Genomic DNA, 10,298 nt, shown 5'->3' with positions numbered 1-10,298 from the left:
TGCCTTTAAACATGTAGAGAAGTAGAGGTATTCAAAATTGGCATCATTAACTCTTGTTAAATATTAATATACATGTATCAGACATTTATATGAAGAACTTAAGAACTAAGATCATATAGAATATCAGAGATTATAAATAATGATTCTTGCCTTGCTGGTCTACAGAGGCTCAAAATTATTATCATCTGAGGAGAGTTTATTTGTCAGACCAGTGCTTTTCAAATTTCAGAGATCGATACATTAATTTTTCTAGTAGACAGGATTTAAGATAGCCCCCTAAGTCCCTCCTCTTGGTTAATGCCTTTGCATAATTGCTTCCATTTGTGTGTGTTCCGGACCTATAATGTGCTTCTAACTAACAGAATATGGTAAAGAGCTTCCCCATGTAAAGGGTCATGTGGAAGGAAACCAAGGGTGGCTTCCATCTAATAGCCAGCAAGAAATCCAGCCCTTAGTCCAACAAACCTACAAGGAACCAAATGTTAACAAAAACCAAGTGACCAAGGACATGATTTCTTTCCCAGTTGAATCTCATATGAGATCCTTACCCCAGCTAACATATTAATTGCAGCCTTGCAGATGATATAGCCAAGCTATATGTAGATCCTTGACACACAGAAAGTGTGACAAGAGTGTGTTTTCATAAGTTGCCAAATTTGTGGCAATATTGTTACACAGCAACAGGTAATTAATATATGTGTTATAAAGTAAATTTGAGGGGATCCCTGGGTGGTGCAGCGGTTTGGTGCCTACCTTTGGCCCAGGGCGCGATCCTGGAGACCTGGGATCGAATCCCACGTCGGGCTCCCGGTGCATGGAGCCTTCTTCTCCCTCTGCCTATGTCTCTGCCTCTCTCTCTCTCTCTGTGACTATCATAAATAAATAAAAAAAAAATTAAAAAAAAGTAAATTTGATAAGTGTCAATCTATAATTTAAAAAATGAAGTAGACAAACAGGACAGAATGAAGTATAAGCATGGTTCATTAAAATTTTACTTTATATAGTATTCATACGTATATCTACATTGGGTCATAAGATATATGTATTTCATAATGTGGGTTGTAGTAAAAAAAAATTGACAAGAATCTTCTGGAAAAGACCCTTTGAAGTTTTAAGCCTGTATATTCTCACTTAATCTATGAACCCTTTACAAGACCTGTGAATCCCGCTGAGACAGGGGTATAGGAGCAGCCAGGGAGAAAATATGAATATGGAAGACTAAGAGTATTTTCTCACATTTAGGAGATTTTTTTTTTTTTTTGGAGGAGTATTAAGAAGGTTATATCTGGAGTAAATTACAGAATTATGTAATGTTCGGTACTCAATTTACAAACATATAGAGACAGAACTAGGCAAGACTTTACGTTGTGCTAATTTAGACTTTTTTTTTTAAAAGAGATTTTATTTATTTATTCATGAGAGACACAGAAAGAGAGAGAGAGAGACAGAGAGAGAGAGGTTGAGACACAGGTAGAGGGAGAAACAGGTTCCATGCATGGAGCCTGACATGGGACTCGATCCTGGGTCTCCAGGATCAGGCTCTGGGCTGAAGTCGGAGCTAAACCACTGAGCCACCCGGTCTGCCCAAATTTAGACTTTTCCCTCCAAAGTGTAGCATTCATCTCATTGGTAGTACTATATGACTTTAGTTTGCATGTAGACAATTGAATTTTTTTTTAACATTTATGCATCTATCTTCATGAGTATCTAAAACCTGACAATGTTACTGCTTAGGTCATGGTGCCTCTGTACCAACTCTGCCTTCTTTTTAGCATCAGTCTGTGTTCTTGTGATGACATGTGAGTAAGACCATCAAACATCAGGAAAATGATTTGTAAACGTCAGATACCTGATAATTGGGAAACCCTTTTCCAGACCAAACTTTGGTTTGCCAAAGAAATGGAAGGAAACTCCGAGAGGTTAAGAGGACTTGTCCTGCTCACTGTTGCACGTGGGATCATACACTGAGGAAAAAGAATGAGCTGTTGTCCAAGTTTATGTAAGATGTAGACTCTTTTGAGTTAAATAAGTTACATTGGTAGAGAAAGTATATGTGCTTGTGATGTGGGTAAGTGTCTTAGGGGGAATGTGTGGCTTGTGTATGTGTGATTTCTAGTGTTTCCTGTATTAGACATTGTGCTAGACATAGCCAACAAGACAGCTAAGGCATATTTCTTGTCCTTTCAGAGTTTATAGATTAACAGATAATCATAGTCATAAACTCCAATAATCAATAAATTGAGGAAGTTATTGATTATTAGAAGTCTGTTTTGAAAGTCGTGTAAAAAATCTAAAAGAATGTCAACTTTCACATTAGAAGAGGTGAGATCAGATTTTAACTCCACTATTTGCTGGCCTTATGATCTTGGACAACGAAACCTCTGTGAGCTTCATTTTGCTCATGTAAATAATTAAGATTTGAGTCTTTTCTTCACTGAACTGTGTATAGTCAGTCTTTGCCAGAGAAACAGAACCAATAGGATATGTATGTATATATATAGAAAGAGATTTATTTTAAGGAATTAACTTCTATGTTTATGAAGGCTGACAAGTCTAAGATCTACAGAGTGGAGCAGCAGGCTAGAGACCCAAGGAAGACCCAGTACTGCAGTTTGAGTCCAAAGGATATCTGCTACACAAATCTGTTTTGCTCAGGGAGGATTTATCTTTTGTTCTACTCAGGCCTTCAATTCATTGACCAAAATTCACCCACCTAATAGAGGGGAATATGCTTTATTTAAAGTCCACTGATTTAAATGTAAATCTCATCCCAAAAAACTCTCACAGAAATATCTAGAATAATACTTGACCATATATCTGAGCCATGGCCCAGCCAAGTTGACACATTAAAATCAAGCATCACAGGTTCACCCCAACTTGGCACCCATACACATTTCCTTGAACCATACTTCATCTCCAAATAGAGGTCATACTTCCACTTGACATGATACAATTATCCTGTGTGCAGGTGAAAACACATTAATCCTTTTTTCAGAAGAAGTGTGTATATATATATGTGTGTATATATATATATGATGTGGGAATTAGGGGTGTCAGCTCCCCCACACAACTAAAAATCCATGCATAACTTTGGACTCCCCCAAACTTAACTGCTAAGCTGGAAGCCTTACAAATAACATAAAGAGTTGTTTCACACATAGTTTGTATGTTCTATGTGTTATATACTGTATTTTTATAATAAAGTAACCTAGACAAAAAAGGGTTATTAAGGAAATTATAAGAAGATAAAATATACTTATAGTACTGCACTGTATATGTAAAAAAAAAAAATCTATGTATAAGTTGACTCATGCAGTCCAAACCCAAGGGTCCAAGAGTCAACTGTATATGTGTGCATGTATTTGTGTGTGTGTGTGTGTGTGTGTATAGTACCTAGATTTTCCAGCACGTGGCTTATTGTTACTAAATGCTGTTTCTTCACACTGTATTTTGATTTAGGATCAATCTCTGCTACATAATGTCATATATTAACCATGATAAGAATTAGCTTCTGTACAAGCGTGGGCATAAAAATTTGTATATGGTATGTGCTTACACATTTTGGTAAATAATAAATTACATGTGCAGTAATTAGATGCCTGTTTCTTTTGTATAAAAAATCATCTACTTAATTTCCTGCATTTTAGGCCAGGGCCCCAATTGTAGAATTCTTGGCAGAGGAAATCAGGGCTTTTCTATTTTTAAGAATCTGAAACTAATTTTTAAAAATTCTACTTGCACATAATGAAATAGGCTCAAAAGGCTGCATGGGAATTGGGCAGCTTTTTATCTATCTGAATTATTTACCCTAAAGTGGTGGTAATGATTGCATGTGTGTGTATGTGCATGTATACATATACATATGTATGTGCATAAAATAACTGACTTTTAAATCTCCTGCCATCAATACCTAAAACTTTATGTAATTCGTTCAATGTTCAGTCTAACTATCTATCCACAATTTAATTGAAAATCCTGCCAACATTATGTAGGTTACCCCCTGCTCTATCCTAGCTAATCTGAAAAATAAAGAAAAATATTGGACTTTGAGCATTTAATCCAGATACAGATAAAGAGCTCTATCTCCATATACCTTGCATTTATATTCTCCTTTCCACTTATAAAATGTCTTTTCCTCAGTAAGGCAAGAGATGCATGTCTATGTTAAAATTCTATTTCTACCTTCATAATACTCTTCCTAATTCTACTCTGAGTGTAATAGGTAGCAAATATTTTTTCTATTAATTAAAGTCCTTCACTTTTAGAATGAATTTTTTTGAAAGCTCTCCAAACCTCTCATGCTCTTAAAGAAAATATCTTCTCACATGGAAATGCTTAATTCATTACTTGATACTACAAAAATTAAAAAGTAGTCATTCAAACTGGTTTATTTTGTCCTTCCTTCTTCAGTACCCATTATTCCCCTTCTCCTAGGCTCAAACAGATATGATGAGAGAAAGAAAAGTGTCACTCACACACCTGCACAAGGGTCTTTGGAAACTCTTGCATACCAAGAAGGTGAGTCCACATTATAGCTTTCCTCCCATCCCAAATTATAATAATCAGGATGGCTAATGATTGGGAATTTAAATTCTGCTTTCTTATTTCCAATCATTATGCTAAGATCACAGAGATAAATAAACCTGTAGCGCTGTGTAAGGAAAGAAAATCTTTTCAAATTCACCCAATCAAGTTATTCTAAATCCAATCTTTCTATGCCTTGCAAAATCAGCTATATCTGGTTGTTTTCACAATTTCCTGATTAAATCTGTCAATAGATTTTCTGCTGCTCGTTCCGTTATTTATCTAGAGCATTAATGAACTTCTCTACCTCCTGTGGATCCATAAATATTTCTATTTTATTATCAAAAACAACCCTTAATTGGACTAAAAATAGGACTGTAGATCTATCTGCTCCACCTAAGTAGTGAATTAACTTTTGCGGCTCCAAAGTCACCATTTATTCATTCATCACTCACCGCTATTTATTGCATGCCTACCACATGCCAAGCATCATTCCTGGGGCTCAGGATTAAGTGGCAAAAAAGGCAAGCAGGGCCGCCGTTGCTCCCACAGATGTTAGGTTCAGTAAGAGAGATGGTTAGTTAATAAACATGCCACCAAATAAAGCAGAAAACTTCTCACGATGAAGAGTTATATGGGAATACAGAACAGGGAAATCTGGAACGTGGTAACTAAATGTAGGAGAGGAGAATGTGTGCCAAGGAAGAGAGAGAGAGACCCAGGAAGTCCTCTTGGAAGAGCTCACATTTGAACTGCTGTCAGGGAATAATGAGAAGAAACTGGCCAGGCACAGATCCACGGGAGAGATTTTTCAGACAGCAGGAACAGCAGATGCAAAGGCTCAGAGTCAGGAAACTGGTATGTTTGAGGACACGGAAAAAGACATGTGATTGGAACTCAGTAAACCAGTAACTGCAACTAACATGACATTGGCAGTGTTCCAAGTATCTGACTTCGGCAATAATGGCTAAAATGTCTTGGGCTCTCAGTATTAGCCGAAGACCAAGAACATTCATTCGTTACCTCAATCAATTAAAAAAAATAACCACGTGAGGGAATTAACTTCTATTATATCCATTTTCCATTAAACTGAAGTTCAGAGAAGTGAGTGACTTGCTGAAGGATATTAATCTAGTAAGTGGACCAACTCAAACTGAACCAAGCCCAGTTCCTTAACCAGTGAGTCACAGTCCCCACCTGACATCTTTTCCACTAATAATTTGAACTATTTTTATCTTGTTTTATGAATTACTTTTGCAAGTCACACTTAGCCACTTTGGTTTCAGGATACTATACACAATAATGTCAGTATCTGTATGATATTTTGCCTACTAGGTAGGAGGCAGTGATATACTGGTAACCGTTGAGCAACTAACCCCCATCTTCCCCCCAGAAAGTCCTGATTTGTGGCATTTGTTGATTTCCATAGTGTAAATACTCCCACAATGGCCCATTTCAAGTCAACAATGAGTCATCTGCTAAATGCGCAATCGAGAAGAGATGTGCCCAATCAGTTCCTATGAGCCAGAATGAATGGGCTCCAATATACCACTGCTAGGAGATGTCCAATAAATATTCATTTGAATGAAAGCCTACCCATAGGAAAACAGTTTGGAATCCCTTTGATGAAAGTCAGAATCAAAAAGGCTAAAACCAATTGCATTTTATTACTTTCCATCCTCTAAATTTACTAGTTGGGGAGAAAGGTAGGAGGCAGTTCATGAAAAAAAAAAAGAAAAAGGATGTCTTTTCCCCTGATTTGTGCTAGTCAAGAGTTTTATCACTGCCACCTGAAATGTTTTGCCATTGAATCTGCTCATTGTTGAGCGAATCATTGTCTTGAATGTAGTGTACACGAATGGTATTTCAAAATGAAGAGGCACAGCACCTTAGGCACCTATATTAAAGTTCAGGATTGGTTTTGCTAATTGAGAATTTAGGAGACCAAGCCCCTGGATGCAGCACCTAAGGAATTGTTTTACAACATGGAAGCCGTTAGACAATATGGACCTTCTATGAATGAGCAGGAATCCTTGCCGTGGGGGTGGAGAAACTGCCTTCCAAGTGCAAATTCCAATGTGGAATCATCAAATAATAATTCATGACAGAGATACAACATATGCTCTCCTGATAGAGTGGGAGTTACAGGACACAGAGAGCGAGTAAGCAGCAGAAACTCCGTGAATTACAGCACCTCATTGCCATTATAAAACATCTTTATTGGGAGGGAAAACGCAATATTTTGGTAGAAGGAGATGAAGTAGGTAGTCGGGATTGCTCACTTACGGTAGAATGTGCAATTTTACAGCTGGGATATGCCCGTCTGCTTTGTGTCTTCCTTGACTCACAGCCCATCCTGTGTATACACAGTCTAATCCACAAGGCAATCAAGGTGCTCACGTAGAACCTGGGAAATGGAGAATTTTATGAAAGGGAAGCCTATATTTGCTACAGAAAGTTCTCAAGCGCCATCCTCTCCATCCCCTTGGTAATGTTAATTTGATTTGTGCTACTTCTGGGAAGCTGTTGTAGTGGTCATTGAGTGTGTGTTCTTGAGGCAAGTGGATTGATTCACCTGTATAAAACTCCTTGTTGTTGTTGTTTTACTGTTCAAGTTTGGAAATTACCACCATTTCATCTTCTTAGCAAAGTCTTAATGCTAAGAACCCATCACTGGAGTCAGGTGCAGAAGCCTGGTGCCCTTGGATCCTTGAGGCTTACAGCAAATTCCTGCTTTACCTTCCCAGTGTTACAGTGGCAGAGAGAACAGCTTCTAAAGTCATCGGAGAGATGCAGTCTATTGGAATTTTTAGACCTGTAAAGAAATTGACCATGCAGGGATGCCTGGGTGGCTCAGCGGTTTAGTGCCTGCCTTCGGCTCAGGGCGTGATCCCGGAGCCCTGGGACTGGGTCCCACATTGGGCTCCCTGCATGGACCCTGCTTCTCCCTCTGCCTATGTCTCTGCCTCTCTTTCTCTGTGTCTCTCATGAATAAATAAAAAAGAAAGAAAAGAAATTGACCATGCAAATCCTTCAGTAAGCTCAGTGTGTGAGACATGTTTTCCTCCCTAGGAGCAAGGGGAAGGAACTCATACTCCTTCCAAGACAGTTTTCAATCTCGTGTTTTTGCACTTTTTAATTCTTTCTCATGAAGGGACAAGTTAAAAGATTTGAACCCTTTATCTGCTTGGCAAATCAGAATATCAAAATAACACGAGGAAGGTTTATAGCCAAAGATAGGCGTCACAGAGAATGGAGATGAAAATGCATGATATTTAGAAGTCTCTACTCTCTACCTTATCATTTTCATCAAAGAGAATATAATTCCTCTATGCAAACATATGAGTGAATTCCTATATTCATTCTTTCTCAAATCACCTACTTGTTTTGGGGAAGTGTTCCTTTAAAATATTTTGAATCCCAATCATATGTTGAAGGTTTTTTGAAAGATGAGAGGTCATCAATTTCATGGTTTTAGTGATTTGACTCTGGAATGCCATTATTTTCCTCTTATAAATTTGATCAGTAAAAAATCCCATAAAATGGTCATAGTGATTCCCTATAAGGTAGTCTCCTAACACCTAAGTTTAGAAAACAATGTTTCAAGGGGTACTTTATGTTGATCCACATCACTGTGAAGTCTTCTTTATTTGTTATTGTCTTTTAGAAAGCATGAAAATGTCTTTTCTATTTGGAGTTGTTTTCAGGAAATATGGACTCTTGTCTCTCTCGTTACCTCCTGGCTACACTCACTTTCTATGCTATTTGTGTATCTACATTATTCATGCTTACAAGCCCAGCTGTAAAATAAAAATAGAGTGAATGAATGAGTTCTAAGGATCAACATAAAAATACGGCCTGAACTCCAGCCAAACCTTGAATCTAACTTATTTAGATCAGTTCACTAGTTCACCACTTCCCTACTTCATACAAAAATGCTATTAGTCAAACTACTTCTCTTTTGAAAATCTGTTCATCTGAATATAAGTTTGAAGCCCAGGACTTTTCTTAATTAAAATGATCAAACCTATAATATTCCATGTGTTCTGTACATCCCTCAATTCCCTGTAAGACCTGGAAAGTTTTCATGTCAATCAAAAAATGAAGAAAACTACTTCGTTTTGTTTCTTGATTTCTGAAATTCAGACCTCTTTATTTTTATTTACTCACCAGCCAGAAAACATTGTGTGGCTTTCTTTGAAGCTATGAAAAAGATTAATACAGAATGGCCCCAACTTTACTATGCTAATATTCTGGGAGGCATGGTCCTCAGAGACCATCTTAGGCTGGCTGCTGCTGCTTGTGATGCTGGTAAATTGAAAAGCAAAATACCGCCGACACAGTGAAAAAGCATGGTCAACTTTACATCAGACTTCATTGTTCCTGCCATCATGCGCTGCTTTCCACACATAATAGTGACTGATCTGGGTGATCCTTTTCACTTAAGGGAAAAAACATTTCTAAACTCATTTTATCAGCTCCAGAGTTTCATATGTATAAAACAGAGAATTATATATGTGACAGGGCCCAATACAGGGACTAAGAGATCTCCAAGCCTGGAATGAAAAACATAGAGTTTTCTGGCAATTTGAGCCTTTTGTAAATTTTCCTCTCAAGCTGATTCACATGGCTGAGTAGAAAAATGTGTATTCCTCATTGAACTCCAACCGGCAGCTTCCTAGCTTTCTGCCGTCAATTGTGGTGAAATCATTGTCAATTAATCAACTGGAAGAGCAAACACCTGCCCAATTTATTATTATTTTTTTACAAGTAATTAGGAGGTCCAATAAAGCAGCAGGAGTAGATACATTTTCAGGTAAAAGCATATGTCAAAACCTGCATGTTTCTAAGCAATCCCACAGCAGAGAAAGAGAGAGAGAGAGAAAGAGAGAGAGAGAGAGAGAGAGAGAAAGAGAGAAAGAATATGTATATTTCTTTTGACAACAAACAACCACAAAAAAATTCTGAAATGTAGAACAAAAAGGCTTGTCAAGCAACGATCTTTATTGCCTAGGATCCCAGCACCTGCGAGCATATTTAAGAGCATGATGTGTGACACATGTATGTAGGTCACTGTTGTGTAGGTGGCATAGGTACCATTGGCCTGGGTTCAGGCAATGAGCTTATATCTACCAGTTTTCTGTATATTTTGTAAGCCAGGCAACAGAGACAGACTCTACATTTTGTCTCTTCTCCAGAGAGAGGGAGAGGGAGAGGAGAGAGAGAGAGAGAGAGAGAGAAGGAGAGAGGGAGAGAGAGAGAGAGAGAGAGAAGCAGCCGGGTGGCAGAAGCCCATGTACACTTGCACAAAACAGGTGGTGTTCTAGTTAGGATGCCATATTTGCTATTTAGGGTTCTTGTGATCTCTGGAAGGATGGGTAAGCTATAGGGTGCGTAGGATGAATCTACACAAAGCATCCCTAGCGCTCCAAGCCTACAGGCTCTGAGCGACCTGGCACTTCACATATCGAGATGGGTTATCTCAGCAAGCCTGCTACAGAGTCTCTGCGAAATTTGGGTTACCACATTTAGCTGTGGGATTACAGCACATAATACCACAGATAGGAGATAATGCCTAAGGCATGCGGCTGTGGCAATGTAAGCCTCGCAAGGCTAATTATGGCAGATTTGGGGGTTGGGGCAGATAGAGGTGAGGCAGGACGTGGAATGGGTAATGCAGCATGGCTTGTGGCTTGCTAGTGGCTGTCATGGCATACTTGCCCCCACAGCCTGGTACCCCACCTACACTGACAATCTAAACAAAGCTATGAAAT

This window comes from Canis aureus, chromosome 22 (assembly GCF_053574225.1).
Source record: "Canis aureus isolate CA01 chromosome 22, VMU_Caureus_v.1.0, whole genome shotgun sequence".
Classification (NCBI taxonomy): domain Eukaryota; kingdom Metazoa; phylum Chordata; class Mammalia; order Carnivora; family Canidae; genus Canis; species Canis aureus.
The sequence above is the reverse complement of the archived record's forward strand: the minus strand, read 5'-3'. Positions refer to the sequence as shown.